Genomic DNA, 23,589 nt, shown 5'->3' with positions numbered 1-23,589 from the left:
ATCTCCAGTCAACAAGAAATTGATCTTGTTACACCACAAATAACCAAATCACCCCTTCAGAGGCCTTCATTCGACTTTCTTCTTCAAACACCCAAGCAGAATCTCTTCATTTCTTTCGGATAGTTGGCCAGCAAATGCTTTAATTACCAGTTGAAAGGAATAAAATAAAATCATCTGGTGGAATGGTTTTAATTAGAATTTAGTGAATCAGGCGAGCAATTAGTGCATCTAAGAATGGAAACTATATACACATATTTGTCTCTGTTGAGCTTCACTGATTTAAATGCCTATTGTCTCGGATACCTCAAGTTAGACAAAGGCCAGCTTAAAGGCAGTGCTCCTACTAATAATGTAGTTTGAGCTGATAGGAAATGGTAAAATCTATCACTTCCTCCACATCCTCCCAGTTCCCAGTGGCAGGAGAGCAAGGTAATGCCACCAATCTCAGTATAGGACAAAGCATGAAATTCCTAAGATTATCAATATTATTGATAAACTAAAGCCAGGAAATAAGTTACAGTGTAAGAAGAGAGAAGCAACAGCTCTGTATGAAGACCTGCTCTATACCAAGCTCAGTGTCAGGAGTTAATGCATCTCATCTCCTCCTCCCCTCTCTGCAACAGCTGCACAAGGCTGTGTTATGATAGGTACAATTTAAAAAAATCCAGAGAGATCAAATAATTCCCCAGTTTGGACAGCTAGTAAGGACAGAACTCTGGATAGTACAAATCCAAAGTCTTGCTTCCTCCAAGGGCTTTGGGATCGCTTAACGATAAAGGGTTTATTTTAACACCCCCACAGAGGAAATGGCATGTCTCCAAACAGCCTGATTTCTATATCTTAGGTGTGATCTCACTCTTTAGCTGGGAGGTGAGAGCTACAGGAGCCAAGACTGAGGCTGTGTCTTTGCAGCACTGAGCGAGTGCCTCACCACTGGTTCTTAATTGTGTCTGCATGTTGGAATCACCAGGACACTTTGAAAACTGTGCTAGACCCCCACCCTTGGAGTCTCTAACTTCACTGGGGTGGAGTATTGCCTGAATATGGCTGTTTTGCCAAGCTACTTAGGAAATGCTGATGCGTAGCTGAGCTCTAGGACCAGGGGTGCAAGCACAGTGTGTTTATAAAAGGTGGCAAGAGTCCCCATTTAAGAATGAAAATTTTGCTCCCCTGAATTTTATAAGGGGTGCCCAGGATGCCCTCCTCATCTCTGTTCCTGCAGGGATTGGGCAGAGTCACCAAGTAGCAGACAAAGAGAGAGAGATCCCAGGCAGTGATCCAGGTTCAGTCTCTCATTCTCACTGAGATTTAGGTCAGGAAAGGGCATCTCAGTCTCAATTATCTATAAAATACAAAGGAGAACTGCCTAACTGTCTGGAGTGCAGATTTTTTAAATTGCATTCCTACCGTGCCTAGCAAATGATATTAAGCAACAACTGATAATTATTTGTTTAAAATGTATGGTCCTTGAAGGCAGAGACCACACCTGTTTGAATCTCTGCAGCACTGAGACTATAGCACAGGCTCTTTGCACAGTAATTGGTGCTCCTGCCCCTGAGTTCTCCTATGGCTGAGCCTCTGCATGAGAGGACTTTATGCCTTGTGCCTCTTGACATGCAATAAGTATCATTATCACTTATTAACACCTTGGTTCAGTGTTTCCTTGTCAATAGATCTTTCAGAAAACAAAAGTAAATAGAATTGGGACACATCATGTGCTAGAGTCTCCCTTTTTGAGAATCACAAGGCATATTAGCAAATGGAATCCTTTAAAAATAATTTCTGGGGGCCTCCCTGGTGGCACACGGGGTTAAGATGCAACCTATGAAGCTGTCCACAGTCTCTGCAGCATGAGTTCGATCCCCGACTGGCCGGGGAGGTGACCCACATGGCGCAGCAGACCTCTCCCGTCTCGCCCACTGCTCCCCTCAGCAGTGTATCTCAGTCAATGTGCCTGTTCTGTTCCCCACTGTGTCTCTGGTGAATCCTCTCACCCCCCCACAACTCTGGCCTGTACCCCAGTTCTTGTATGCATAAATAAATAAATCTTTAAAAAAATAATTTCTTTTTTTTTTTTTTAGATTTAGTTATTTATTTATACAAGCACTGGGTACAGTCAGAAGCGTGGGAGGGTGAGAGAATTCACCAGAGCCAGAGCGGGGAGCAGAGCAGGCAGAAGGACCGAAGTACACTGCTGAGGGGAGCAGCGGGCGGCAGGAGAGGTCTGCGAGCCATGTGGGACCCTCCTCCAGTGGCCAGGGAGCAGCCAGGGATGGAACCGGCACCGCAGAGACTGCAGGCAGCTTCGCAACCTAGCGCTCAACTGCTGCGCCACCGGGGAGGCCCTAAAAAAATAATTTCTGCATCAATAAAATGTTTAAAATTGTGTCTACCAGTTTATTTATTTGTTTTTCCTTGGTGTATTTAGTGGAACAGTTTTTGGTACCTAACAGAACTAACATTTTATAGGACTCAATTTGGGGATCCATACCTTAGTTTAATTGTAAAAAGTGAGAGTTTGACAACTGGCTCTCAAGTTCAAATCTTCTATTTTTACCCATTTACCCACAAGTTAGGTTTTTTTTTTTTCCCTTGGAAACAGAGTCACAAGTTCTGAGAGCAAAAGAAACAGTATTGAAACACAAAAACTCTTGATTTTGATGAAGTTAATCGTGTTCTAGCTTCAGAAATTTCATTTGTAAAATGAGAATAACAGCAAATCTGTGGGCTAGGTATTAAGTTAGAAATGATAGAAGCCACAGTTGCTTTCCCTGAACATTTCCCATCCTCTGCCTTCTGGACACAGGTGGGATGTGGGACCTGGCTTCCTTGGCAGGTGGGCCGGTGCAGCTACCATGCAGTGGGTTGTGAATGGAACTAAGAGAGCATCACCTTCACACAAGAGCACTTTGCTGGGGGCAAATACATTCAGGGCTGCCTTTGAACAAGAATGGCCATCAGTGATCTTCAAGATGAAGGCTCTTTGATCAGCCTGGATGCCATAAGCAGCAGAGACCATTGTTGCTTATGGTTATGAGACATGGTTATGCGACATGAGCAAGAAGTGCATTTTCAGTGCTTAAACCACTGAGTTCTAGAAGTGGTTACTGCAGCACAACTTAGCTTAGCCTGTCTGATTCAAGGGTCAAATAAGCTAATATATATCAAATGTCTATCACAGTTTCTGGCCCATAACAGGTATCCAATAATGTTAACTCTTTCTTTTCTAAAATGGGTACACTTCCAGGTGATGCAGAGCACACATTTGGACACAGGTAACTCCATCCTGCTGTGCATGTACAGGGGATAAACAAATTTCACAGCAGAAAGTGTGTGCATAGCACTATACTCAACCTAGTAGGAATAATTGCTTTTTGAGCATAAACTTGTTTGAATTTTTCCCCTCTCTTTCTCTCTTCCTTTTCCTCCCTCCATTTTCTCCCTTAGCCCCCTTTTCCTGTCCCCTCTCTTCCTCCTCTGTCTCTGTATCTTTCTTTTATGCATAATAGGCTCCTAGAAAATGGTTGATAAGCTAAGTTGAATTTCCTACCCTGGACATTAGCTAGTCCTGTTTTTTTTTTTTTTTTTAAAGATTTATTTATTCATGCATACAAGAACTAGGGTACAGGCCACATGTGCAGGAGGGTGAGAGGATTCACCAGACAGAGCGAGAAACAGAACAGGCAGACTGACTGAAATACGCTGCTGAGGGGAGAAGCAGGTGAGACAGGAGGGGTCTGCCGGGCCATGTGCTATCTCCCCGGGGGCCAGGATCAAACCAGCACCACAGAGGCCGCGGACAGCTTCACAGCGCTGTGCTCTACCGCCTGTGCCACCAGGGAGGCCCCTAGTCCTGCTGTTTTTCGCATCAAAGTGAAAAAGGGACATAGACAAACATTAAAGACCCCAGTTGCAGAGAGGATCCTTGACTCCTTCTGATGCTCCCTCATCCTCACCTCTGCAAATCTTCTTTTCCTGTCTCTCCTCTTAAATGGTTCTGAATTTAGCACTTCTTCATCCCTTTTCATATAATTAGCTGTATTTTTACCTCAGACTTGGGATGACAGCCCAGCCCTTGTTTGTATGAGCTTATAAACACAAACTGGAAGTGTTTCTCATTAACATGCACTGGGGAGGGTTCAGCAACACTGTGGCTCATTTGCACAGGCACTTGACCTGCCTTCTTCTCCCTTTGGGGACTGAATGCAAACCTTTGTTTTCTTAACATAAAGCATAGGCTGCTCCCACTGGAGCCAGGCCTGCCAGGCTGGCTTCCCTGACTCCCAGTTTTTCTCTCCTGTAGCTGGGGCCTCAGACTCCACCTGCAGACCAGCCCACCTTGCAGGTCCTTCTCTGGTTAAAGAAGAATAAGAAACAAGAAAGCTAGGATCCTCAGGCTCCAGAATATGACACCCCCAGGCCCCTAACACAGGCTGGTGCACGCAGCCACCTCATTCCGTCCCTTGCTTTCAGTCCTAGAAACAGAGTCTAGATTTCCTCTGGGCCACCACACAGTCTGGTGAGAGTCCTAACACTTCTATTCTGGTCAGCCCTTTGCAGGGGCCATTACCCCACATTGAATGTCACAGTCCAGGATGTCAATCAACGCAGATTACTTCCTCTTCTTATAAGACTTCTGCAGAACCCCTATTGGCAGGGCTTTACCCATCCTTCATTCACCCCTCAGGGAGATATGTCACCTTCCCCATGCCTAAGTTTAGATTCTCAGATGCTGCAGCATGCAAAGACTGCCATGGGGGGTGCTCCTGATAAACTCTACTTCTTACCTGGGTCAGACTGACTCAAGTAGGATGGGACGTGGTCCAGTGCCTGGCTCCTCCTAGACTACACCCCACTCCTCTGCTGTGTTTTACTAAGCTAAACCTGGCTAAGATGGGCAGATTGGTTCAAAGATAAGTAAATAAGAACAAGAAATTAAATATATAGAGCACCAATAGGGTAAAAATCATAGTGAGCCTCAATTAATCCCCAAAGAACCAATTTTAGGAAATAATAATTTATGGGGCAATGCAATCCAAATTTTTTGTGCATTAAGAAGATGAACATCTCTCTCTCTTCTGTATAAAGAGGCTGTTGTTGGAAGGATCTGAAGAAAGGTGTGACAAACACTGGCACAGTACCTGGTTTGCAAATTTCACCTGGCATCATTGTGCTTGTTGCAGCTGTGGGTTTGGTTGTGAACTGCATGATCAGGACATGCACCATTGCCGCTGTAGCTCCCGCCTGGCTGGAGCCTCCATGGCTGCGCTGCAGGGAACACAGGACAGAGTCGCTAGAGAAGGGTGTCTGCTTAGAATGGATTTGGTTTAATGAGCCCACAAAGAGGCAGGAAACAGCGCCAGCAGAGATCAGTATCTCCTCCCAGGCTGGCCAAGCCGCTTCCACCTTTTCTGAACACTATTAAGCCTCAATGCACCACAAGGGCTCAGAATGAAATCATCTCCAATAGGATAAGGGATTCTCCAGGCAGATGATTTTGTAGACTTTTCCCAAGAGATCAAAGATCCCAGCAGCCAGGTGCACCCTTTGCCTTCACCTGGGATTATCTATGGGCTTAGCCAGATGAGAATGCAAAGTGTAGAAACCTTGTGTGGTGTTTATATACCCCTAGCCGATTCTGTAGCAATCATTGTCTGAGTTAGCTAATGGCAGGGTAGAGGACCTCCTACTGAGATTCCATTACCTTGTAATTTTCAGCTTGTTCACTGTTGCAATAAAGCCCCTCTGTCTTATAATTCCCCAGCACTCACGTCTCATCTTCTCCAGAACTGAAGTATGTAAGATGCTTTCTGCTGGGGATTCATTGAGATAAGTTATTGAAGTCAAGCAGAGAGGCAGGCTTTCAGCACTTGGCTATTCATCTCAAAATTTATGTCCGTGTTTCCTTTTGAAGGTCTAATGTGATCACAAATAATGTGCTTTCTGTATGTTTAAAAATTCATAAGCTTCCTGTACAATGAAGTTGGAGAGGTGAGGAACCCCCACACTTGGGGCTCACCAGCAAATCGGAGGCTGGAACAGCTAACTTGTATTTTATGTAATTTCTAAGGGACTGAGATGCTACAGTCATACAAAGGTATTCAGTGGGAGAGGGGTGGCAGAGTGGAGCTAACAATGTCCCATTCATCTGCAACACATACTCATTAATCTGTAGCATCCTGGTCAGGAGTAGGGCTGTGTGACTGAGCTAGAAGATCTCTTTCTTCTCTGAAAATTGTTGCTCCCTCCCATATCTTGTTTTTTGGTCTCTGAGATATGGCACACAAGTCCCAGCCTCTTCCTGAGTTTGGGTGTGGTCATCTCTTGGGTCTCCCTGCCAACAGCTTCCCTTTCCTTTCTACCTAGCACACTGTCATTCTTCCGACTCTCCTAGAACAGTGTTCTCCTCAAAGCTGCCACCATAGGACACCCTTCTGATGGCCAAAAAGAGAATCAAATAGAAAGATCCCACGGTGGGATTTGAGGTACAACCACTGTCTCGCCTTGAGACTCAGCAGCAGCACAGGCTGTGAGAGTTGCCCTTGAGGGATCCCAGGGAGACTCCAAGAAGGGAACTGAGTCACAGTGGACCTGAGCTGATACCCCCAGATTCACTGTTCTTCACTGGACAGCTTCCCACCAAAAGGTGTGTGGATGTGCCCTATGGGGGCAGGGGTTCTAAAACACACTTTAATTGTAATAGATTATGTGACACTCCTTTTCAGAAGTAGGGTCCCTATCCTCACTTTTTGAGTTTAGGAAGGGTAGGGCTGCTTTGACTAATAAAGTATGGCAAAAATAACTTCTGATGATCTCAACTTGCTGTTAGAACTCTGAGTCTCATCTCAAGGTCATTCACCCCAAGGCTGCCATATTATAAGGAAGCCCAAGTCACACAGAGGTCCTCTGGGCTCAGTCTCTGCTTCATCCCATCCAAGGAACTAGATTTGGTAATACAGAACCCTCCAGATGATTCCAGTACCATCCATTGGAGTCACCCTCAGCCATTTGAACTTTTTCAGCTGGGATTCTAGACACCATGGAGCAGGGACAAGCTATGTTACTGTATCTGTCTGAATTTCTGGCCCATGGAATCTGTAAGCATAGCAAAAGTTTGTAATTTTAGGTCAAAGAATTTGAGGTGGTTAACTGCACAGAAGTTGACTGGAATATAGGGATATAGTGAAACTCCCACCCCCACAATCCTTCTCCAAACAGATGTTCTACCCATTCTCTGTGTGCCTGAAAATGTGTTACCTCCCCTGTGGATTCAACAGGGGGAAAGTTCTGAGATCTCATTGTTCATTGGGTAGGGGATGAAAACTCCTAGGACTCAGAGAAGATACATCTTAATGAGGGGCTGGGTAGAGGGGAGACTTGCAGCAGAGTAGCACTCGGGGGTGCAGACTATCTGGGGCACAGTGATGAAGGCTTTGGCATCTGACATTGCAGCAGGAGGCCTGAATGTGAGTTGTGGGTACAAAGGGAGAAAGTGGGCTAACACAAGTGTTAGGAGGGAGTATGCCAAATAGCCAAGGTCAGTGTCATCACCAATATGTCTGACTCCCATCAGCCCTGAGTCTAATATGTCTGACTCCCTTCAGTCCTATCCAAATCTAAAAATATCAGCTTCAATTCAGTCCTATTCATAAGCACCCAGCATCTACTAAACAAGAGGCAGGTTGTGGGAGAAAAATATACAGATGAGGCTATATACTGCATAACTTCATCAGTACATAATGTTACATACTGTAAGCTAAAGTCTGGGGAAATCCTTCTCCATCCTGGGTTCACTATCTGCCAGGTTCCTATTTAGAATTAGATATAAATGTTTTTCCAGGAATTGCAGCCACAAGAAGGCCAGAATATACTTGGCTTTGCCTTCTGCCAGTTGCAGGGGTCTCTAACTCTGGAGGGGAGAGGTGAGGCTTCCCCTCTTCTTGGGGCATCACATTCAGAGGAGGGTCAGGGGCTCTGAGAATAAATGTAGTCCTCAGTGGGGAGCCTCGGCAGCACCCTCTGGCTTATCCCCCAGCCCCTCACCCCCAGCTTTGCCAGCTGGCTGCAGAGGAGAGCAGGGGAAAGCCTCATTAAGCCACACAAAGCCTGTCTAAGAAGCGACAAAGTGGGTTGCAGCTGCCTGGAGAGCAGGCTGCGCCTGATTGCCGTGAGCCCACTCGGCGTGCGGCCATGCCTGCTGACACAGCCTGTTGTGCTGGGCACTTTATTATTGCGGATTCCCTTTCCACCCCACAGATTCCTCAGAAATTGCTAACATGTCTGTCTTGGGCCAGCCCGCCTAGAAATGTCACTGCAGCAGCAATCAGGCCCCGCTGCCATTTCACTCATTCACACACACAATCATTAAATACTCAAGGTCAGATCCTTCACTCACTGCTTAATACTGGCCAGGCCCCAGGCTGGGCCTTAGGCAGAGGCTGACAAGCCCACAAAATCTCAAGTACCCCCAGAGATTCTAATTTAATGGATCTAGTGGAGCCCCTCCCTGGAAGCTGTACTTTTAAAAGCTCTCCCTTGACATGAGATGCAGTAAGGCTGAAGACTACTGCCATGCAAAATGGGCTAATGTCTATTGAGCTCCTACTCTATGCCAGATCCTATAGATTATAAACTTGTTTGCTCCATCTGTGAATCAGCTAGTAGCAAGGAGCGAGACTGAAGTTTAGAGAAGTTAAAAGTAATTTGCTCATACCACGCCATACCCACTAGACTGAGTAAAAAAAAAAAAAAGAATTGCACTACTGTTAGGGGGAAATGATGTCCTGAGCTAATCCCATACAGGCTTTGTGGACTCCACCCCCACTCCAGACTAAAGCCATCAAGACATTGGGAAAGACAAATCCCATCACCACCAAAGGGAGGGTGGCTGGGACCTGAGGGTGGAGTTGGGCAGCCAGGTTGGATAAAAAACCAAACACGTGGGCCTTGGGGTCTCTCTGGCTCGCTATCGCTCCCCTCCTGGCTTCACCGCTCCTGGCTGGCGGCGAACTCTGAGAGCGCCATTCTGGGATTCCTGATCGGCGGATTGGGTAGGACGCATTTAAAACTTTGTCTCCCACTTTTCTCCCAGAGCTGTACATTTCCTCATTTCCCCTTCCCTTGTAAATAAACCTTTTATTAACCTTTCACGTGTGCCTGCAGTAGAGCATTGATAAGTCCTTTTAAGTGCGCGGGTGAGGACCCACAGTCAGGCACCCCATTTTGTATCGGGGTTGCTCTACAACACTACCAAGGAATGGCAAAGCAGCAGAGCAACTGGAATTTTCATTCATTGTTGGTGGGAATGCAAAACGGTGCAGTTGATACCATAAATTTCAGGTCCTCACATCTAGTTCTTCAGGCAAGAATTGACCCCAGGCTGTGGTGGCAGCACTGAGTCACGCCACTACACCACACGGTTTGGGGTTGGCGTCTCACAAAGCTGCAGCAGGAGCTTTACTGATGCTCAAGCAAGCAAGTGGAAAGAGGCAAATTTGTTTAGAGAAATAGAAATAAGAAAAAGTTCATTAAGGAGAAAAGGAACAGAGATAACGTGAGACTCCCACGCTGGTGGAACCAGGCCAGAGAGGAGCAAGGAAGCTGCTGAGTCCCGCCTCTGAATATGCACTTCAAATGTATCCCTTCTTTCCCTGATGTTCTAAATCCCCATCAGTCTCTTTGTGATTGGTTAGTTCTCCATGGTCTCGCTTGCTCTGTTTTAATGTCTCTGTGCCCAGAATTAATTCTCTGTGTCCCAGCCCTTATCTTAGAGTCCTTTTTCTTTGTTATCTTTGTTCCAGAATGTCCTGCTGCCCTTAGTCCTGGGGGTGCTTGATTAGTCCCCTTTGGAATTTGTTGCCCTTTTCTCAGGAGACTTCCTTATTGGTCTGGAGGCTTTTCCTCTTCTGTTCTCACCCTAGAAGCTATCCACTTGCTTATGACTCACAGCCACTCTGCGAAAGTTTGGGTCATGTCTTAGAGAGTGAAACATGTTTTTCATAGGACCTAGAATTTTACTCCCAAAATAAAAATGCATATCCACACACTTACAGTTCCACTGAAATGTTCATAGTAGCTTTACAGCCAGAAATCAATCTAAATATCCAATGGCCAGTGCACTAATAAAACAACTGGGCTGTATCCACCCGAGAGAATGTTCCTCACTAATACAGAGGGCAGAGTACTATTGCGTGCAAAATATGGAGCAACTTTAAAAACCTGTATCAGGGCAAAACAGAAAAGTCACAAGCAGAACAGATACTGGGTTATCCTATTTACAACAAGTTCTAGAATAGGCAAATTTGTCAATGGTGACAGAAGACAGAACAGGGGTTGGGTCCTGAGGAGTGGGGTGACTGCTAAGGATCATGAGATAGGGTAGAGCCGCTGCCATGGCATGTCAGCACAAGTGGGTCTGATTCTTAAGCTTCTCTGCTGCCCCCAGAGGGAGGACCATTAACCGCTTACTCAGGATGGAACTGGAAGCACAGGGGAGTGGACTCTTGGGGAGGAAGGAGGCAGGTTACAAGATAGCAGAGAGAACACTTGGGAAAAAGAGATCCTGACTTCCCAGTTGTGAATGAGTACTTGTCCTTTTGCTGTCTAGCACCCTTTTAGATGCTGGTTTGGAGAGGTGTTGTGTTCAGAGAGTGGGGTCCTTGGGTTACCTCTGAGAAAAGTTTCATCAGAATTCCCTTCTCAGCAACACTTGGCAAGTTTCCCTAAAAGGCCGAGGGAATTTTTTAGTTTATATCCAAAAAGGCAGATTTATTATAAAAAGGGAAGTAAAGGACACTTGCACAGACACACGTGGGCAGAAAGAGCCACCCCTGAAAGGGACAGGCTTGATCAGAGACGCCTGCATAGTCACAGGCGGGCAGCCTTGGGAGGAGAGCTGCTTCGGCTGCTTTGCAAAGGGAGAAGTTAATGAAAAGAACACCTGCATAGTCACAGGGAAGCAGGAGAACTGCCCTCCCAGTGTGGAAATCGCACTGATAAAGTGTTCTTTTTGGGAGGGGTTCATTCCTCTCTGGGATTGTTAACTGCTGTTAAATTATTTCTAGGGTTGGTACCTAAGTATTTTTTCTATATTTGGTTTGACTCGGTAGATTTGAAAGGACAGGTGATTTTCTTCCTATGGTCCCCAATCTCCATATCCCCAGTCAGCACCTCAGGATACTTTTCTGTAACTGTTTAATGACTATCTTAATCATTTCTACCTCCATCTCCAGCTTCTGGTTTTGTGACGTCTACTTCCCAAATTTTCTATTCCTAGTCTCCATCACTTTCTTCTAGCAGAAAAGAATAAGAGCTTCCATGCTGGAAGATGAAATAATTTTTATTAAGGATGGTGGTAGAAAAGTTCCAAATTCAATCCTCTGGGGAAGTCTGTTAAAAGTGTCCATTCCGGATTAAAGAACTAGACATAAGACCTGAAACCATAAAATACATAGAAGGAAATATAGGCGAAACACTACGGGATTTGCACATCAAAGACATCTTTACAGACACATCACCCAAAGCAGTGATAGTGAAGACAAAGATAAACAGCTGGGACTACATCAAATTAAAGAGCTTCTGCACAGCAAAAGAGACAATAACAAAAACAAAGAGAATCCCCACCAACTGGGAGAACATTTTTGCACCCAACACTAATGATAAAGGACTGATCACAAAAATCTGCAAAGAGCTGATGAGACTCAGCAACAACAAAGAAAATAATCCAGTCAAAAAATGGGCAGAAGAGCTAAAAAGAAACTTCTCTGAAGAGGAAATGCAAATGGCCAACAGACATATGAAAAAATGTTCAACATCACTTGCAATCAGGGAAATGCAAATCAAAACTACCATGAGATACCATCTCACACCAGTGAGAATGGCACATATTAAAAAAACTAGCAACAACAAATGTTGGCGAAGATGTGGAGAAAAAGGAACTCTTCTGCACTGTTGGTGGGAGTGCAAACTGGTCCAACCACTATGGAGAGCTGTGTGGAGATTTCTGGACCTACTAAAGATAGAGCTTCCATATGATCCAGCAATTCCACTCCTAGGTATTTACCCAAAGGACACAGAAACATCAATTCCAAAGAGCACCTGCACCCCTATGTTTATAGCAGCACTGTTTACAATAGCTAAGCTTTGGAAACAACCCAAATGCCCAAAAGTAGATGACTGGATCAAGAAGATGTGGTACATATATACCATGGAATATTACTCAGCATTCAAAAAAGATAAACACATGCAATTTGCAGCAACATGGATGGCGCTGGAAGGGATCATGCTCAGCGAAATAAGCCAAAAAGAAAAAGAAAAATACCGGATGGTCTCACTCATAGCAGGAATCTAGAAAACTTAAATAAGGGACCAGGAAAATGAATATAAGAAAGTGAAAATCAAAATCAACAAAAAACTATGAACCAGAGACACTTTTTGGGGGGTGGGGGGTGGGAGGGGAAGGATTGGGGTCAGAATGGGGCGTTTGCAATTGTATGGGGAATATAAAAATAAAATTTAAGATTAAAAAAAAATGAAAAATGATGTAAGAATTATATAAAATAAAATAATTTTAAATTAAAAAAACTAAAAAAAAAAAAAAAAAGTGTCCATTCCCTGTTAAAAACAAGACAACAGGCCCCAAATGGAGTCATTTTACTAAGTGCCAGGTCCCCAAATCAAGACCTAGTAACAGTTTCGGTCTCAACACTAACTGGAATGTTGAGCCAATCCTCAATCTCAAGCCTAATCAGCACCAGCTAGGTGATCTGGGCCAGGCCCCAGGCATTCTCTAAAGGAAGTGACTTTGTAATAACTGGCTTACTCTTTGCCTAGTATCACTTCCTTGTTCTGGCTCCCTCTGCCTATAAAAGGTTTTCATTTTGCACAGCAGCTTGGAGCTCCTTTCTGTCTGCCAGATTGGATGAGGCCTGATTCATGAATCATTGAATGAAGCCAATAAGATCTTTGAAATATACAGTTTGAATTTTGTTTTTTTAACACTCCCAATCTATCAAAACAGTTCCACAGCTATGAGACTTGGACATCTGCATTCTTAAAAAAAGCTTTCCAGCAGATTCGATAGTCCTGGATGAGTTTCCTCCCGGCTCAGCAGCACTTCACACAGAGCTGCATTGCCTCAGGATATTCTGTTTTCTCTCCAACTGCAATAACATTTGAGCTGGGAGAGTTTCCTAAATCCAACATCAAAACAGGCCCCAGAATTGAGCAAGCCCTCAAGTCTTCCCCGGAGCTATCACCCCACTGCCCATTGTATAAAAAGTAACCTCTGTGGTCAAAGGCCTGTGATCAATATTCATAGCACAGCCAGTCTCCAGACAGAAGCAGTATTTCCCCAGAAAGAGCACCAAGGACACAGTCTCTAGGTCTCCCTTTCCTTAAAAAAAAAAAAAAAAGGGTAACAATTACAAGCAGATTACAGCAAGCAAAATACCTTGAACTATGAATTGTAGATTGTTATACATAAAAGAAGAAATGGTGTGTTTTTAAAGCCTTCATCGATTTCTGGGAGAATCAGATTAGTGTATAGGAAATTACAGACCCGGAAAAGCACTGCTGAAACTCCAAGTTCAGGTTCATGAAGTCGTTTTATGAAGAGTGCAGCATGACAATTCTTTGATTTTGCAAAGCTGTATTTCTTACATGCAAAAAAGCAGAAGTGGAAACGAGTAAGGGAAAGAAGTCTGTACATCTCGCTCCCGGGGTCTGCCCTCCTCACCTTCCTGTAACCTGGTACTCTTATGGCGCAACCCCAATGTGAAATGGGTTGGCCTGAGTGTGGGTCCTCACCTATGTGCATAAAAAAAAAAAAAAAAAAAACTTATAATGAGACCTAGCTGCAGACACACACAAACAGGTTAATAAAGGGTTTGTTTATAAAAAGGGTAAAAAAAGAGAGAAATAACCCAGGGTGAAAAAGAGATAAATTGGTGAATGTGCCCTGCAGTTCCACTTGTTATAGGGCAAAAATGTACAACTCAGGGAGAAAATAGGGAAATAAAGTCTTTAATGCGTCCTACCCGATCCGCTGACCTGGAAACCCAAAAAGCACTCTCCGAGCTGGCCGGACGCTGCTAGCTGGCGGGGAGCCAAAATGGGGGACCCCTCCAAAGCCCACGTGTCTGGCTTTATACCAGCCTGGCTGCTTAACCCCACCCTCAGGTCCCAGCCACCTTCCCTTTGGTGGTGATGGGATTTGGAGTTCCCAGTGTCTTTGGTTTTGGCCTGGGGTGGGGGTGGAGTCCACAAAGCCTGTATGGGATTAGCTTTAGGACATCCTTTCCCCCTAACACACTGAGCTGGAGCTCCAATAGCTTGCTGAAGGCTGACGAAAAACCACCCGGTAGATCCACACATCTGGTTATATACCAAGCCTGGCTGCTGACCTCCACCCTTAGTTCCCAGCAATCCTCCCTTTGGTGGTGATGACATTATGGGATTTGCCATTCTTGGTGCCTAAGTTCTCTTTGGTCTGAGGTGGGAGTGGGGTCTACAAATCCTGAGTTTGTGGAGTTCATTCAGGACCTCCTCTTCCCCCAACAGTACTTACCTATGTACTTACAAACCGACCTTAGATTTTACATGACTAAGAGGACTTGCAAGCCAAAGGCCTCAGGGGTTCCAAAGACCCAATGAAAGGAGAGAAACCTGGAATAAAAGAACCTAATCTCCATCTAACAAGAACACCTTCAAAGTAAACACGGTGAAAATATATGCTGAATGAAGCATATGGCTATTACTCTTAGAGTGAAGGCAGATTCCTCAAGGCCTGTCTGAACAAGATAAATCCACCCTCTCCCTTCTCACCTCATTGTCTCATTTCCCTCCTCTCCTCCATCTCTTTTAGCCTCTCCTGCCACAGGGCATTTGCCCAAGCTTCTCCTGCCCCCACCCCCACCCTTGGCCCCCAGGGATTTTCCCCTTTTCATTCTTTATCTGGTTAACTTCTACTTCTCTTTCAGATATCTAGTATCCCTTCTTCCAGGGCAGCTTCCCAGGCTCACACCCTATTTAATCCCCTTGGTAGCATGGATCATCATGGCCATCTCACGATTGTGAGGTTATTTGACAAAGCTCCAAGAGAGAAGAAACTTCAGTTCTATCTGTTCCCCTCTACAAAAATTATGAGAGCCAATTGTGGCATATAAAAATGCAAAAATGAATAAATGAGTGATCATCTAGTGCAGGTTGCTGACCTTGAAGATGTTGCAAAGACACAGAAGAACCCATCTCAAGTGAGTGACTGAGCTGAGATCAGGACTAAGTGCCTCTCAGCCCTGAGCCCAGATCTCTTTCTCTGATGCCGCCAGTCCTTCTAAATAATATGACTCCACTGGGAAAAAAAGAAAAAGAAAACAAGCCAAAAGAAAATCAGAGAGAGTTTTCCACTCAAGGAACATTTTTGTGCTCAGACAGAAAGGATAGTGCACAAAAGAAATCATGAAAAGAAGCAAGGGATATCATCAACAAAGTGCTTGATATGAATAATAATGAACAAAAACATTCCTGCTTATTGTTTATTCTAATTTTGAATTTTAATGAATAGCAGGGATGGTAATTACTCAATTCATATGTTTATATAAAACCAACACATGAAACCTCACAGTTCGATATTTATGAAGTGTCAGGTTGCCTTAAATACTCAGCTTTGCAATTAGAAGGGGAGCTATTCATTAACATTTTAAACTAGATAAATAAAGAATAGAGTTATTTATTCATTGCAAATTTTAAAAACTGGAAATTATACACTCGTCTTTTGGGTGTATCCTTATCATTCAATTAGCCAGGAGTCAAAATGCTACTAAGAAACATGTATCCACACACTTAGAACAGATGTAACATCTATTCACAAATGGAATGATTTAATCAGGTTAACGATTCAGATTAGTCCTTCTGTTTTGTGCTGGGGATCCTTTGCCCGCTGCCAGGTGATGTAGACAGAGCACTAACTTTAGAGTCAGCAGGAGCTGGGTTGCCATGGTTTTTCTTCTGGGTGACCTGTGGCCACGTGCTCACCCATTCTGAAATCAATTGCTTTGTCTATAAAATGGGATTATGATCTTGCCTCACAGGGCTGTTGGGAGCCATGAAAGGATAGGAAGAACAATGAGCAGCTCCGGGTAGGTATCTCAGGAGTTATGGTGTGGCCAGTTTCCTGACCCAGCTGTGACCCAACTGTATGGAATCAGCATCTAACTTTCTGCAGGTTGTGCTCTTAGATTCAGCAGCAAAGTCAGGGTATTAAGAGTTGTTACCCACATGCTAGTGATATTTGATGGTGCTAGGAGACTCTCAATTTGAAGATCGAAGACCAGGATTTTGCTAGGAAAGCACTCTGAACACCAGGTCAGGACCACTGTGTTGCACTCATCACTGGATTCACAGGGCTTAGAACCCAGGCTATAGTAGGTGTTCACTGAAATTTATGAATGAATGATAGCCTCATTACCATTATGGTACCAGCACCTCCAAATGCTTCCTGTAATGCTCAGCCTACCTCTCTTTCACACAGGTGCCAGCGTTCCCACCTCTCTCCACCCTCCCCACCCAAGGTATTGGTGGCACCCAGAGGAAGCCTCAGCTGCATCTTTCCCACCGGGGCCTTCCCCTGACAACCGAGGACTCCACCCTGTTCCCCACTTAGTCTAGTTTTCAGATAGGTCCGGTAGGTAAGAGCCCCATGGTTGACAGTACCACATGGGGCGTGCACTGCTACTGCCCTGCCCTTCTCAGGAGAGATGGGCCTCTTACATCTCTACTCAGAGATCTGGGGCTTGGAAGTGCAGTATTTGCCGTGTCCTCGCCAAATGTGAGATGGGATTGCTTCAACCCCCTGCCATGCTTACTGGCTGTCCACTCCCAGCCCTCTGTCCAGATCTAACTATGATATCCTTGCCCCACATCTCTGCCAGTTTCAGAGACTCTCTCTGGAAGCTTTGGCCCCTTCCCTGCTGGTGAGCGGGCAGCATGCTCTACCACGAGCAATGTCCACTCTGAATGTGGGACTCACCAGCCCTAAGGTAGATAGAGCTATTGACTTCCCCCCGCCCCGTCCCAGACATTTGACAGAATCTATTTTCTCTTACTTGGCAAACTAAGTAAGAGAGATAAATTGTAAGCCACCCGGTCCCTACTGCCCACCTCCCCAGCTCTCTGGACATAGCATTTCAGTCCATAGAAGGGAGAGGTGGTAGAGGCATCTCAGTCTAGGCCACAGCGCTAACCAATGTTTTGTGGAACAGGACAGCTGTGAATGCCACTATGTTAAGCGTGTGTAAGGCAGGACTGGACACAAAGTGCAGGTTCTCTGATCCCATGCAGACCGGGTAAAGGAGGAGTCAGAGTCCTCAGTGGTTTTGCAGGTCTTTTATTGGGGTTCACCAGGCATATGGCAGGCAGGGGTGCTGGCTGGGGGGCTGGGAGGCTGAGCTCTCTGGAGTTCGTTCTGCTGCTTCTCGGCTTCTCTTTCGGCTTCGGCTTCGGCTTCTACTGCTGCTGCTTCTCCTGGCGTCCCCGTAACGCCACCCTTAAAAGCCCAGTCCTAGCCCAGGTGAATCCCATCTACTTATGCCCACACCCTATTCCAGGTGCCCGCCATCAGGCATACATTCAGGACAAGGATCCATCATCTATCCTGATGGCAGAAGGGCAGAAAAGCCTGACATTTTCTTTGCCCTACAGCGTGTCTCTTTATTCTGAGATTTGGGGTCTGGGGCATTAATGTGCCTGAGGTCACCACCCCTCCCAGAGTGAGACAAGCCTAGAGACAGTAAATGAATGCCTGCAAGCATGTCTTTCACAGGCAAACCACCCAATCCAGACTTGACATCTGGTGACCTCATCTTTGTGGCCTGTCTTTGTGGCAGCATTCCTCTGCCTTCATCATCCTAGGGCAGGTGCCACACAACCTGGGGTAGTCACCATTCCCTAGTTTACAAGACATACAACTAGCCATCCTGACTCTGCTTGTCTTAACTCACCCATTCCTACCCCCAATAAAGTCTCCTGCCCAAGCCTCCCCCTCACGCCTCTACCTTCTCACCACCCCCAAACTTCCCTGCTGCGCTCTGTGGCGTGATGTGTTCCCTCTCTTGGGATCTGTGACCATCTTTCTTTCCCTGGCTATCCTCTCCTGATCTGTTGGCCTCACCATACCTGAAAATAATGACACCTACATTTAAAAATAGACATTCATATTGCTCTTATCTAAACCCTAAAAAGTCTAAGCTGACCTTTCTGAAAAGGGTGAAATCTTAGAAACTGACAGCATGAGCTGAATAATGAGCTGATGCAATAGATGCACTACAAGGACACAGAGTGAGGAAACACCTTTTGGATGCAGATGGGGACTCATGGGATGGGGGTGGTTAGAAGCCCTCCATAGCAGAGGGTGCTTATAGTAACTGCAAGGTGAGCCAACCCCCCCACCCCCCAGCAGAATGAAAAAAAATGAACCAACCTGAGGATCGGGAATAAAGGTCACCCCAGAGCACATGAGGCTCCTCCAGTGTCACTGGGGGAGGTGGGGGTGCATGCTTGCTTGTAACAAAGGTGCTGTTGGGGCTGAACTGTATCCCCCTGAAAGTCCTAGGTTGAAGTCCTAGCTCTCAGTACCTCAGAATATGACAGTGTTTGTAGACAGCCTTTTTAGATTTAATTACGTTAAAAGGAGGTCATTAGGGTTTGTTCTAACCCAGGCTGACTGGTGTCCTACGGAAGGAGGACATGGGCCGGGACAGAGGGAGATGCTGTGAGACACGCAGAGACAGCCGTCTGCAAGTCAGAGGGACAGGCCTCGGAAGACATGGGAAGCCAGCCCTGCTGACACCCTGGTCTCAGATATGTAGCCTCCAGAGCTGGGGAACAGTCCATTTCTTTTCAGTGATTCTGATAGGGGGAAAGGTTGTCCCGAGCAAACTCCATACAGGCTTTGTGGACGCCACCCCCACGACACTGCGAACTAAAAATCCCATGATCTCCAAAGGGAAGGTTGCGAGGACCTGCCGGCGGAGTCAAGCAACTAGGTTCTCGGTTTGGGTATTTAACTGGCCAGGGGTCGGGCGTCGGGGGGCTTGGCCCGGAGGCGTGCTCGGTTTTTTCGCCAGCTCGGCGGGTCATTGGGATTCCAGGTCAGCGGAACGGGTAGGACGCATTTACGAAGTTATCTCCCTTTTTTTTTTCTCCCTGAGTTATTCATTTCCCATTCATTTCTCCCCTCCCCTTGTCAATAAACCTTTTATCAACCTTTTGTGTGGGTCTACAGTTTAGCATTAATAAGTCCCCTTTAAGCACGTGGGTGAGGACCCACAGTCAGGCAACCCCATTGTATATCGGGGTTTGCCTGGTAACAATTCCATCCATGATACTTCGTTACACCAACCTGAACAATGAAGGTATCATTCTCTCTCTCCTTTCTCTTTTGAGAACGGGGAGAAAGGGTTCTTTAGCATAGTAGAATGTATTACTTTTGCTTGTTTGTTTGTTTGTCTGCTTGTTTCACCCAGACAGCCACTAGGCTTGTTCACAGTCAAAATTAGATGCGGACAGCAGCTGCAAGTGAAGCCGCCACATCAAAACATGGGGATGAACAGCAGGTGTCTGAGCTCCTGCCCACAGAAGCTCTTCTCTCTCCCAATGCCCACATCCCTTGCCCACAATACTGCCATCATCAAAGATGCTTTTGAAGTTTAGAAACCCTGAATCATCCATAAATTCAAAGCTTGAATGAACCCCATCATGCTGTGGCTATGTTGGATGATCAAGTCGAGTTAAAAGCATGAATCAAAGCTTTTTCAGGTATATGCAAATGAGGTCATCAGATTTGCGGAGCCTTGGGAGTTCTTGAAAATGCAGGATCAGAATAAGAAGAGGCTTGTACCCTCCCTCCTTCTCGGGACTGCAAAGTTTTTAGGGAGAGAAACACAGAATGTGGGTCTAGTTGGACCGGCATAGCAAGGTAAAGGTCAAAATCTTTGGTATGTATTTAGAGAATGTAGGGTAGTGGCCAGACTTCAAATCTAAGACAGTAATTCCTTAGTGGCTGCCAATCAGGGACACACAGGAATACTGGCAGGTCACTTGGCACAGGAGGAACAGAGGCGTTGGAATCGGAACACCTGACTCCCGTCCTCTGGTTATTTATCTGAGTCATTCATCCTCCACAAACATCTGTTTCCCAATCTAAAAACAATTAACATCACTCCATACTCATCATTCACACTGTTGAGAGGTTCAAACAAAAAAATCATTTTGAAAACTCTTGAGAACTCTGAGTCCCAACAAAAGGTAGGGACCCCTCACTCTGAAAGGATATCATACCTTCCTGCACAGGGCAACAGCCACTTGAAAATCACACAGAGATACTGTCAGCACTACCTTCCTGCTCTATTTCAGCTTTGACTTTTATTTTAAAGTAATTTTAGACTCAGGGGACAGATCTAATATAGCCTGCAGGCAGTACCCCCCAATGTTAACATTTTGTGCAATCACAGTAAAATTATCAAAACTAAGGAATTAGCATTGCTACGATGTTACTAACTAAACTGCAGACCTTATCAGGAGCTCCCCAGAGTTTGCAATGACAGCCTTTTCTATTCCAGGATCTAATCTCGATCCCAACATGACATTTGGCGGCCATCTCTCTTTAGTCTCCTCCAACCCATGACAAGCCCCTCCTTGTTTTTTTGGATCTGAGACTCAGTTATTTTGTAGACTTGCTCTCAATTGGGATTTGGCCAACATTTTCTCATGACTAGACTGAAGTTATGAACCAGCAGGAAAGGTGTGAGCAAGGTGACATGCCCTTTTCAGTGCCCCATATCCAGAAGCATCTGATGTTGTATGTTTTATAATAACAAGGTGTGAAGCTCAGTCAACTTGGTTCAAGGTGGTATTTCCACAGTAAAGTTACTATTTCTCCTTTTTAATTTATACGTATCCATTTTTGGCGAGATAATTTGAGATTCTGCAAATGTCATAATTTTCCCTTAAATGTTTGCCCACTGATCTTATTGCCCCTCAGAGAATCTTGCTTCAGCAATTATTAATGTGGTATTTTAATGGTGATTTTATATTTTCCTCACTCTATTTTCTTCTACAGTTATTATTTGGAATTCTTCTGTAATCTAGAATCACTTTTGTTCCATATTTATGAATTTATATATTTATGTATTTACTTATTTATTTATTTCATTATGTGTTCATATCGACTTGAACTCCTGTTTATATCATTTGTTATTTAATGCAATACCAGTTATGGCCACTGGGGGCTCCATCCGCATTCCTTTCCGTGGCCTGTCACCATGCTCCATCTTGGTTCCCTTTTGTTTGTTCAGTTGGTTGCTGGGTTGCTTCGTTGGGATTGTTTTGTTTTTAGCACTTTCTTACTTCTTGGTACCACAAAATCCTCTGGGGTCATCCTACATTTTGCCTGCTTAGCGCTACAATCAGCTACTACTTCACAAGCTCTACATTTTATCAAGGAGTACTCAAACATCAAAAACCCACTGCAAAAAAAAAAAAAAAAAAAAAAAAGGAAGTAATTTATGTTGGAAAAATAAAAATATGGGTTTATTTTATTTTATAGGTTTCTCCATCTTCTCTCACCTTCATCACTTCCTCCCAGGACCAGGTAGTCTCATTAAGAGGCTCTTATGGACACCCAGCATGAGGGAGGCTGTGGGTCCACAAGATGATGTTATCTAATGCCACCCCCTACACACAAAGACTTTTCAATCTTCTGGGAGATAATTTTAGCAACTATGCTCCAAACAAACAGATTGGAATACCCAGTAATAAAAAGGACATCAAACATTTTTACTTAGTCCATGAAGACATCCACTTGATTTTAGATTCCGTGCTCTGAGACAATAACTTAGCATATGGGATAGGCTAAATGATGGTCCCCCAAAGTTACCCACAGCCTAATCCCTGAAGCCTGTAATACATTACCTTACATGACAAAAGGGGAGGTGCAGGTGTGATTAAGTGAAAGATCTTGAGATGGAGGGTTTCCTGGATTATCCAGGTAGGCACAAGCATCCTTGTAAGAGGGAAGAAGGAAGACCAGTCAGAGAACTTGATAATTTGTTACAGCAGCTGTAGGAAACTAATGCAGCATATAAAACATGTGACTTCAGGTGGCCACAAGTTTTCGGTCACCTATTATTGTCTGAGTCATCAGGCAGATTTAGAATCACAATTTCACATGACTGGGAGACATCTGCCATGATGTTGGCATGAGAAAGACAGCTCCTTCTCAACGTCATCCAATGGAAAAGGACCAGGACATTTCAGAGGGGGCAGGGCATATCCAGGAGAATGTCTGTGTTTAGGGAGCAGGAAGCTTGCATGACTCCTGACCTTTCACCCTTAGTCACTTGCCCTCTTGTAGCACATAGGACCTGCCGGCACCATCAAAAGAGGAACTTCACATTGAACACCAGGAAAGACTGGTATGTGCAATACCTATTCTAATTCCCCCCTGTCCATGGCTGCCTCTTTTAACCCTTTTTGGGGCAGGGAATAAAGCCCTGCATGTGGCTAAGCTACTGGAGGAAGGCATTGGAGGCACTCTGTCCTTTCGCAGTCTAGTCTCCTAACAACATTTCAACACATTGGAAGGGAGGGGAAAGGAAATAAGGTCTTTTCAACACCATTCTGATATCTAGGCTGCTGTGAAATGCCAACTTGCCTCATCGATGCCTGCTGCCTCTGAGCTCTGTGTTTTCCTTTGGTGAAAGATCTGTTTTTGTATATTGAGATATATAAATACCCAGAGTTCCAAGCCTACCTCATCACAACTTGGATAACATAAGCTAATGAAAGGAGGCAGATCCATAAGGACCCCCTGATCCAGTCTATAGGTGAGAAATTCTTAGGGAATGGAACAAGTTTGTCTGTGTTTTGCCTTCATGTTATAGGATTTCTTCTGCTTTTAAAAAGGCTGGGGGCTGTTCACTGTTACAGATCAGATTGTTGGTTTGATGTGGTTCAACAGTGTACATGTCATCCCAGCTGATACTCTTTCCTATTTCAAAGACTGTGTGAGTAGCTCTAATTCCCATTTGTACACTGGGAGATCAAATATGAATACTTCCCGAGGAAATGAGAATAAAATAGGCTGCCCAGAGTTGCTCCTGTGCCCCAATTATATTCCATTTTCAGGTTGTGTTCTACTTCTTAAAATGATAGAAAATTGTGGAGTGTTTCTAATCTTTGCAGTGTGGATTGAATCCATCTTCCCTGAATTGTTTTAAAGTGGGCTTGCATTAAGAAGGGCTTTCAAAATAGACAAGTAGCTGGTCTGGTGGGTTTGAGACCTGGTCTACTAGAAAATGCTTTGTTTTGCCAAAAATATCACCAAATCAAGTCAAAAGCAAATTGCATCCATTTTGAGTCCTAGGGATCTGTGATTATTTCTTTCCTTTCAAATGAGAGAGGGAAGCAGCATTCATTAAATATCTAAAGTGTTCCCTGCACTATGTTGGGAGTTTACCTATTTTATCTCACAGCTCAAGACAGCCTGCTTTTCTTCCTATTAAGTGCAAGAAAGTAGAGATGCACTTTGTTTCA

At 44.8% G+C, this 23,589-nt stretch overlaps 1 long non-coding RNA gene across 2 annotated transcripts in view; it reads right to left on the bottom strand.

The window, feature by feature from the left end:
- The window catches only part of LOC129145516 (uncharacterized), a 46,549-nt gene that overhangs the window by 16,304 nt on the left and 6,656 nt on the right, over nucleotides 1-23,589 (bottom strand). The window contains exon 1 of one of the 2 annotated variants that reach the window (XR_008551205.1): nucleotides 5,142-5,262. The exons of the other annotated variant lie outside the window; for it this stretch is intronic. This is a non-coding gene — a long non-coding RNA (uncharacterized LOC129145516). Of the gene's footprint in view, nucleotides 1-5,141; nucleotides 5,263-23,589 lie in introns of those variants that run through there. 2 annotated transcript variants of the gene reach the window in all.

This window comes from Talpa occidentalis, unplaced genomic scaffold (genome assembly GCF_014898055.3).
Source record: "Talpa occidentalis isolate TD23 unplaced genomic scaffold, MPIMG_talOcc4v2.1 talOcc4.12, whole genome shotgun sequence".
NCBI lineage: Eukaryota > Metazoa > Chordata > Mammalia > Eulipotyphla > Talpidae > Talpa > Talpa occidentalis.
Note: the sequence above shows the minus strand (reverse complement) of the source record. Positions and strands in the feature narration are given on the sequence as shown.